This window comes from Rhinopithecus roxellana, chromosome 11 (genome assembly GCF_007565055.1).
Source record: "Rhinopithecus roxellana isolate Shanxi Qingling chromosome 11, ASM756505v1, whole genome shotgun sequence".
NCBI lineage: Eukaryota > Metazoa > Chordata > Mammalia > Primates > Cercopithecidae > Rhinopithecus > Rhinopithecus roxellana.
The window spans coordinates 1,070,074-1,079,233 of NC_044559.1; the positions used below are offsets into that span (position 1 = coordinate 1,070,074).

General features: G+C 46.2%; 1 pseudogene; it reads right to left on the reverse strand.

Annotated features, from left to right (window-relative positions):
* Positions 1-7,486: 7,486 nt before the first annotated feature.
* Positions 7,487-8,720, reverse strand: LOC115900463 (annotated as a pseudogene).
* Between the last annotated feature and the right edge of the window lie 440 nt (positions 8,721-9,160).

The window sequence follows — 9,160 nt, forward strand, 5'->3', positions numbered from 1 at the left end:
CAACCTCCAGGCCCAAGTGATCCAACCACCTCAGCCTCTTGAGTAGCTGGAACCACAGATGTACACCATCACACCTGGCTAGTTTTTTTGTTTTTTTGCAGAGATGGGGTCTCACTATATTGCCCAGGCTAGTTGTCTCAAACTCCTGAGCTCAAGCAATCTGCCTGCATTGGCCTTCCAAAGTGCTGGAATTACAGGTGCGAGCCACTGTGCCCAGCCCTGAACTTCAAGTTTTTTAAAGGAAAGTAGGGTTTTCCAGTGATCAGTGATCAGATCTTTTTTTTTTTTTTTTCTGAGACAGAGTCTTGCTCTGTTGCCTAGGCTGGAATCCAGTGGTGTGATCTCGGCTCACTGTAACCTCTGCCTCCCTGGTTCAAGTGATTCTCCTGCATCAGCCTCCCAAGTAGCTGGGACTACAGGTGCGTGCTGCCACTCCCGGCTAATTTTTGTATTTTTAGTAGAGACGGAGTTTCATCATGTTGGTCAGGCTGGTCTCCCACTCCTGACCTCGTGATAACACCCGCCTCCACCTCCCAAGGTGCTGGGATTACGGGTGTGAGCCACTGCGCCTGGCCCTGATCAGATCTTTAAAGAGAAAACAAACTAATAGTATAGACTCATAAAAGTAGTATTGGAGGAGAGAAAAAAGGCAGACTGTAAGTAAATAGAAATAGCAACAAATACAAACACAACAACAATACCTAGGTGCCACTGTCCAACAGAATATGCAATCTAATAATTCCCACAGCTTTTGTTTTCTTTTGTTTTTCTTTTCGGGACAGGGTCTGACTCGGTCACCCAAGCTGGAGTGCAGTGGCATGATCTCAGCTGCCTGTAACCTCTGCCTCCTGGGCTCAAGCCATCCTCCCACCTTAGTCTCCCAAGTAGCTGCGGCTACAGGTGTGCACCACCACGCCAGGCTAATTTGTGTGTGTGTGTATATATATCATATATATGTAATGTATATATTCTCATATACATGAGAATATATATCCATATATATGTGGATATATTTTCAGCTTCTTTCTGAATTTTCTCTTAGAGAGCAAGGGAGCAGTGATGCGCAGGTGTGTATACAGAAATGCAGGTTCACTAATTAGGCAAGGACATGAGTTGTTGGGGCCACTTGAGACCAGTTGGGGAAAGAGTTTGAGGCTCAGTGGTAATTGTGGTGGTAGTTGGACTAACATAGTGTTGAAAGTGAGTTCACAAGAGGTACAAGATTTTCTCCTGGTCGGGCACATTGGCTCACACCTGTAAACCAACGCTTTGGGAGGCTGAAGCAGGAGGATCACTTGAGCCTAGGAGTTCGAGGCTGCAGTGAGCTGAATGTGCCACTGTACTCCAGCCTGGGCAACAGAATGAAACTCTGTCTAAAAAAAAAAAAAAGAGAATCATAGGCAGAGAAATAGACCCTCTTCCACTGGATGTTGTTGAATGTGGACGTGATCACTAGTACTGTTACAGTCATCTTATGAACTTGAAGGTAACTAGCTGACAAGCTGAAGATTTGCAGAACAAAAAAATGGAGAGCCGGGGTGGGGGACCGGCGGGTGGCAGTCATCTATAGCTCCAGCTACTTGGAAAGCAGAAGTGGGAAGATTCCCTGGGCCCAGGAGTTGAAGGCCAGCCTGGGCAACACAGTGAGACCCCATCTCCAAAAAAAGAAAAAAGGTAAGAATTTGGATTCTTGCTCACAACCCATCCTGGAAATGTCCCACTTCTGAATTTACGTGAGGTAATTTTTTTTGTTTGTTTTTTTTGAGACAGAGTCTCACTCTGTTGCCCAGGCTGGAGTGCAGCGGTATGATCTTGGCTCACTGCAACCTCCACCTCCCAGGTTCAAGTGATTCTCCTGCCTCAGCCTCCTGAGTAGCTGGGATTACAGGTGCCTGCCACCACACCAAACTAATTTTTGTATTTTTAGCAGAGATGGGCTTTCGCCATGTTGGGCAGGCTGGTCTCAAACTCCTGACCTCAGGTGATCCGCCTGCCTCAGCCTCCCATAGTGCTGGGATTACAGGCATCAGTCACCGTGCCTCGCCGGAAATTTAAAATTTTATGTAGGAATGGGGTCTCACTATATTGCCCAGGCTGGTCACGAACTCCTGAACTCAAGTGGTCCTCCTACTTCAGCCTCCCAAAGTGGTGGGATTACAGAAGTGAGCCACTTAGTCTGGCCACATTTGTATGTTTTCTGTGTGCCTGTTACTAGCCCCCAAACACACCAATATCTATTCAAAGTGACTTTCTTTTCAAATTTCTTTTCTTTCTCCCTCTGCCTTCCTCCCTTTTTCTTTCTTTCTTTCTTTCTTTTTTTTTTTTTTTTTTTTGGAGACAGAGTCTCACTACTGTGTTGCCGAAGCTGGAGTGCAGTGGCACCATCTCGGCTCACTGCAACCTTCACCTCCCAGATTCAAGAGATTCTCCTGCCTCAACCTCCCGAGTAGCTGGGATTACAGGTGTGCACCACCACGCCCGGCTAATTTTTGTATTTTGAGTAGATATGGGGTTTTCGTCATGTTGGCCAGACTGGTCTTGAACTCCCAACCTCGAATGACCCACCCAACTCCCTCCCTTTTATTTCTATACCCACTCCCATTCCTTTCTCCCCATGCCAGGTAACCATTCTATGGTGTTAATACATAAAATTGTTATGAGTTCTTGCATAAAGTGAATTGTTAGTTATAATATTTTAATTAATATAAATGGTTTTCCCCACACATGCATTCTTCCTGCTTTCACTGGGTACTATGTTTTATGATTGAGCCATATGGCTAAGTGTACATCTTGTCTGTGGTTTTTAACTATTGCTACTTCATTGTGTACATTCACCACATTTTTACCTTTCTCCAGGTGTAGATATCCAGGTTGTCTCCAACCCCATGATGTCAAAAATAATTCCCAATAATGGATGTTTATGAAAATCTCTTTGGGATATTACACCAAGCACAGCAATTACTAGGTCAGAGGGTACATGAACACTTAGGTATGTTCTTGCTCTCCAGAATAGGTACATCCATTTACACTTTTTTTTTTTTTTTTGAGACGGAGTCTCACTCTGTCACCCAGGCTGGAGTGCAGTGGCGTGATCTCAGCTCACTGCAAGCCTCCCGGGTTCACGGCATTCTCCTGCCTCAGCCTCCTGAGTAGCTGGGACTACAGGTGGCTGCCACCACGCCCAGCTAATTTTTCTATTTTTAAGTAGAGACAGTGTTTCACCATATTGGCCAGGCTGGTCTCAAACTCCTGACCTTCTGATTGGTCCACCTCGGCCTCCCGAAGTGCTGGGATTACAGGCGTGAGCCACCGCGCCTGGCTGTTTACACTTTCATCAGTGGTGCAAGTTGGGTTTCTTCAGGCCCACATGCCTCCAACATTTGGTGTCATTCAATTTTACAATTTTTGTAACTCTAAATAGTATAAAGTGGCCATTTAAAATTTTCATTTCCTTATTTTATCTTTTGGGACAGGGTCTCGCTTTATTGCCCAGGCTGGCTTGCAGTGGCTCGATCATGGCTCACCACAGCCTCAACACCCTGGAATTAAGCAATTCAAGCAATTCTCTCACCGCAGCCTCCTGAGTAGCTGGGACTACAGACACGCACCACTATGTCCGGCTAATTTTTGTATTTTTTGTAGAGATGGGGTTTTAACATGTTGCCCAGGCTGGTCTTGAACTCAAGTAATCCACCCACCTTGGCCTCCCAAAGTGAAGGAATTATAGGCATGAGCCACCACACACAGCCTTTCCAACACTTTCTTCTATTACAGTTTTAACCTTTTGCCATTTAATATATCTGGAGTATAGCTTTGTGTCATGAAGGGATCTAACTTCGGCTGGGCACAGTGGCTCATGCCTGTAATCCTAGCATTTTGGAAGGTTGAGGCAGGTGGATCACCTGAGGTCAGGAGTTCAAGACCAGCCTGACCAACATCGTGAAACCCCATCTCTACTAAAAATACAAAAATTAGCTGGGCTTGGTGGAAGGCACCTGTAATCCCAGTTACTCGGGAGGCTGTGGCAGGAGAATTGCTTGAACCCAGCAGGCAGAGGTTGCAGTGAGCCGAGACTGCAACATTGCACTCCAGCCTGGGCAGCAATAGCAAATTTCTGTCTCAAAAAACAGAAACAAAAACAAGAAAAACAAAAATTAGCTGGGCGTGGTGGCAGACACCTATAATCCCAGCTATTCGGGAGGCTGAGGCAGGATAATTGCTTGAACCCAGTGGGGTTGGAGGTTGCAGTGAGCCGAGGTCACGCCACTTCACTCCAGCCTGGGTGCAAGAGCGAACCTCTGTCTCAAAAAAAAAAAAAAAAAAAAAAAAAAAAGGAAAGAAAAGAAAAAAGACAAAGAAAAAGATCTAGTTTCATTTTTCTCTAGCAAGCCAGTATCCTCAACACCATCTAATAAAAACTCTTCCTTTTTCATGGTGTCATCTTTGTAAATATTAAATTGCCATATATCCATGGGTTGTCTCTGGACTCTATTCATTTGCATTATTTTAGGTCATGTCACAGTTGTTACTACTATGATTTCGTAGAATGTCTTAGTATCTAGTATCTTAGTAGGGAAAATCATCTCTTTTTTGAGGGGATGGAGTTTCGCTCGTCGCCCAGGCTGGAGTGCAATGGAGCAATCTTGGCTCACTGCAACCTCCGCCTCCTAGGTTCAAGCGATTCTTCTGCCTCAGCCTCCTGTGTAGCTGGGATTATGGGCGTGTGCCACCATGCCCAGCTAATTTTTGTATTTTTAGTAGAAATGGGGTTTCACCATGTTGGTCAGGCTGGTCTCCACCTCCTGACCTCAAGTGATCCACCAGCCTCGGCCTCCAAACTGCTGGGATTACAGGCGTGAGCCACTGTGCCCGGCCCTTCCATATACATTTTAAAGTAAGCTTGAGTTCATCAAAAAATCCAACCAGAATTTTTATTGGGATTAATGTAATCTGCTTTTTCACATTAAATTTAGAATGTTCACTTTTATAATATTGCCATCTCATTGGAAGCAAAGAATGTTCCTTAGATTATTTTCTATGTCTTCATTAGAGTTTTAAAGTTTTCTTCAAATAGACCTTGTGTAACCTTGGTTAATTCCTTGATATTTTACATTTTTATACCTATTGTGAAATGATATGCTTTGAATTTTCGCTTGGCTGATCTGATCTATACTGGTGACCTTGCCGAATCTCTTAGGAGTTAGAATAGTTTGTTGATGGTTGAATTTTTTAGGCAGATATCACTTGCAAAGGAGAGGTTTTGTTTTCTCTTCTCTTCTAATCCTTACATGCTATAATTGTTTTTCTTTCCTATAGTATTAATCAGGATCCATACTACTACGATAGCCTCTCCAGTGAGTCGTGGTCTCAAAAGGAATGCATTGAATCTAACATTTCTCCACTAAATATAATGTTTACTGTAGGTTTTTGTTTTTGTTTTGAGACACAGTCTCACTCTGTCACCCAGGCTGGAGTGCAGTGGTGAGATCATGGCTCACTGTAGCCTCCCACCTGAGCCTCCCAAGTAACTGGGACTACAGGAACACACCACCACACCTGGCTAACTTTTTGTATATCTATTTTTAATTTTTGTAGAGATGGGATTTTGCCATGTTGCCTAGGCTGGTCTCAAATTCCTGGGCTGAAGCACTGTGCCTGCCCTGGCCTTCTAAAGTGCTGGGATTACAGGTGTGACCCAGCACACCCGGTCCCTACTGTAGGTTTTTATTGTATAAACTTTCACCAGGTTGAAGTACTGTATTGCTAACTTAGCCAGGCGTGGTGGCGTGCACCTGTAGTCCCAGCTACTCAGGAGACTGAGGCAGGAGAACTGCTTGAATCCAGGAGGTAGAGGTTGCAGTGAGCCAAGATTGCACTACTGCACTCCAGTCTGGGCAACAGAGCAAGACCCTGTCACACACACACACACACACACTCTATTGCTAAGTTGATGTTTATATTTTTCATAAATAGTTGTGAAACTTTCCCATGTTTTTCTGTATCAATTAAGAAAATTTTGGCCAGGCGCAGTGGCTCACGCCTATAATCCCAGCGCTTTCGGAGGCAGAGGTGGGTGGACCACCTGAGGTCAGGAGTTTAAGACCAGCCTGGCGAAACCCCATCTCTACTAAAAATACAAAAAAAATTAGCTGGGTGTGGTGGTGGGTGCCTGTAATCCCAGCTACTTGGGAGGCTGAGGCAGGAGAATTGCATGAACCTGGAAGGCAGAGGTTGCAGTGAGCGCAGATTGAGCCATTGCACTCCGGCCTGAGCAAAAAGAGTGAAACTTGGTCTCAAAAACAAAAAGATAATCTTGATTTTGTTTTTTCCCTTTGTCTATCACTGTCATAGATTTTCCTATTTTGAGTCATGCTGGTATTCCTCAAAGTCTACTTGGTCATGTTTTTTCTTTTTAAAGATACCATTGAATTTGGTCCCGAATATTTTTAAATGTGAATACATATTGCTAAGCAAAATGGAACTATTTTCATTTTTATCTGGTTTGGGATCAACATTACATCAGCCTTATAAGTTATTAAGATAGCTGCCCTGGCTTTTGTTTCCTATTTGGCATTTTTGTTTTGTTTTGTTTTTGGTAACAGCTTTTACTGAGATAGAATTCATTTATTTAAAGTGTACAATTCAATGGTTCCTAGTATATTCATAGTTATACAACTATCACCACAGTCACTTTTAATACCCCCCCCAAAGAAATCTCAAACCCTTCAGCTGCCACCCACCAATCATCCCATCCTTCTCCCCTCCTCCCAGACCAAGGTAACCTCTGACACATGTTCTTTCCCTATAGATTTCATTATTTTGGCCATTTCATATAAAGGGAATGGTTCAATATATGGTCTTTTGTGGCTTTTACTTAGCATGTTTTCAGGATTCATCCAAGTTGTGGCATGTATCAATATCAGTATTTGGGGCCAGGGTGTGAAGACTCATGCCTGTAATCCCAGCACTTTGGGAGGCCGAGGTGGGTGGATCATTTGAGGTCAGGAGTTTGAGAGCAGCTTGGCTAACCCAGTGAGACCCCATCTCTACTAAAAATACAACAATTAGCCAGGCATAGTGGTGTGCACCTATAATCCCAGCTACTTGGAGCCTGAGGTAGGAGAATCACTTGAAGCATGGGAGGCAGATGTTTCAGTGAGCTGAGATCGTGCCACTGCACTCTAGCCTGGGCGACAGAGTGAGACTCTGTCTCAAAAAAAAAAAAAAAAAAATTCATTCATTTTTGTGGCTGAATAATATTCCGGTGAATGGCTATACCACATTGTTTGTTTTGTTGTTTTGTTTTTTTCACAGCCAATTTTCATACTGTTGTTTCACATTCTCACAGCCCTCAGCACATGCCACATCCCAGCCCAGCTCTGGGACTTTGGTTCAGGGCTCAGAGCCTCTGGTCTGGGCTGATCGAAAACCTCCATTGATCCTGTGGCAGTAGGTGGACCATGGTCTGCTCGTCCCTACTCAGAGCTCAGGGCAGTGCCCCATGCAGCTGCCCCACTTCCATGAAGGCCTCCACGTGGCAGTCAATGTCTTCCTTATTGTGCACTGCTGAGATCTGTACCCAGATCCGGGCCTTGCCCTTGGGGACCACGGGTAGCTGAACCCAATGACAAAGATGCCTCTCTTCAGCATGTCATCCGCCATGTGAGAGGTCAGCTGGGCATCATCGAGCATCACAGGGCGGATAGGGTGACTGGCTCCCGAGATGGTGAATCCAGCAGCTTCCATCTTAACTACAGAATCACTGGGTCCTGGCAGCTATAGAGTGGATGATGGTGTTGCTCTCCAGGAGCAGATTTAGGGCCTTGGAAGGGCAGCCAACAACAGCAGGTGGCAGACTGTTAGAGAAGAGGTAGGGCCGGGCGGCAGCAGGGACACCAGGGGCCCATGCCCTGTCGTGTAGCCCCCTGTTGCTTCACCCAGGGCCTTCCCCAGGGAGGAGTTGATGGTGACCTGGCCCATCACGTCCAACAGCTCATCTGTGCCCCCTCTTGTGGGTCCCAGGAAGCCAGTGGCATGGCATTCATCCACAAAGACCAGGGCGCCATGTCTAGAGGCGAGGCGGCAGATCTCTTGTGGAGGTATGCTGTCGCCATCCATGAAGAAGGCCCCATTGGTGGCCACCAGGCGCAGCAGATGCTTCTAGGCCTCCTGCAGCTTCTAGGTCGGCCACGTGTAGGTGGCGATAGCGGTTACCAGTGGGCCTTGCACAGGCGGATGCCCTGGATGATGGCGGCATAGTTCAGCTCGTCCGACAGCACTGCGTCCTCAGGGGTCAGCAGGGCCTCAGAGGCCGGCATTGGCGTCACAACAACTGGAATAGAGGATGGCATCCTCCCGCTGGTGGAAGCGGGCTATTTTTGCTTCTAGATTCTTGTGGATGCTTTGGGTTCCACGGATGAAGCAGACACAGATAAGGCCAGCTCCAAAGAGCCTTCAGATCTGCCTGAATCACCTCGGGGTGGCTGCTCAGGCCCAGGTAGTTGTTGGCACAGAAGTTAAGGATTCCTCCGGAGACGCCGTCCACGCGGATTGCGGCCCCTAACAGGACGTGATGACGCGCTCACTCTTCCGGGTGCCAGCTCCGCGGATCCCTTCCAGCTCCCCCTCCAGAATGCCACACAGCTGGGCCAGTGCTGACTGCGCGCCGCCCCGCAGGGCACCCCGGAGAGTGTCGCGCGCCAGGCGTTCCCAGCCCACATTGCTCCTACCTCGCCAAAGCGCGCCTGCCTGCCTGAAAGCCGCGCACTGCCCACATTGTTTATCCATTCATCTACTGATGAACACTTGGATTGTTTCCACCTTTTGGCTAGTATGAATGTTACTATGAACACTTATGTTCAAGTTATTGTGTGGACATGTTTTCAATTCTTCTGGGCATATACCCAGGAATGGAATTGCCAGGTCAAATGGCAATCGTACAATTGCTTGAGGAACTTCTAAACTGTTTTCAGCTCCACCATTGTACATTCCCACCAGCAGTGTATAAAGGTTCTAACTTCCCACATCTTTAGAAGACACAATTTTTATTACTATTATAGCCACCTAATGGGTGTAAAGTGTTTTGCATTTCTCTGCTAATGATATTGAGTATCTTCGCATGCGCATACTGGCCATTTGTATACCTTCTTTGGAGAAACGT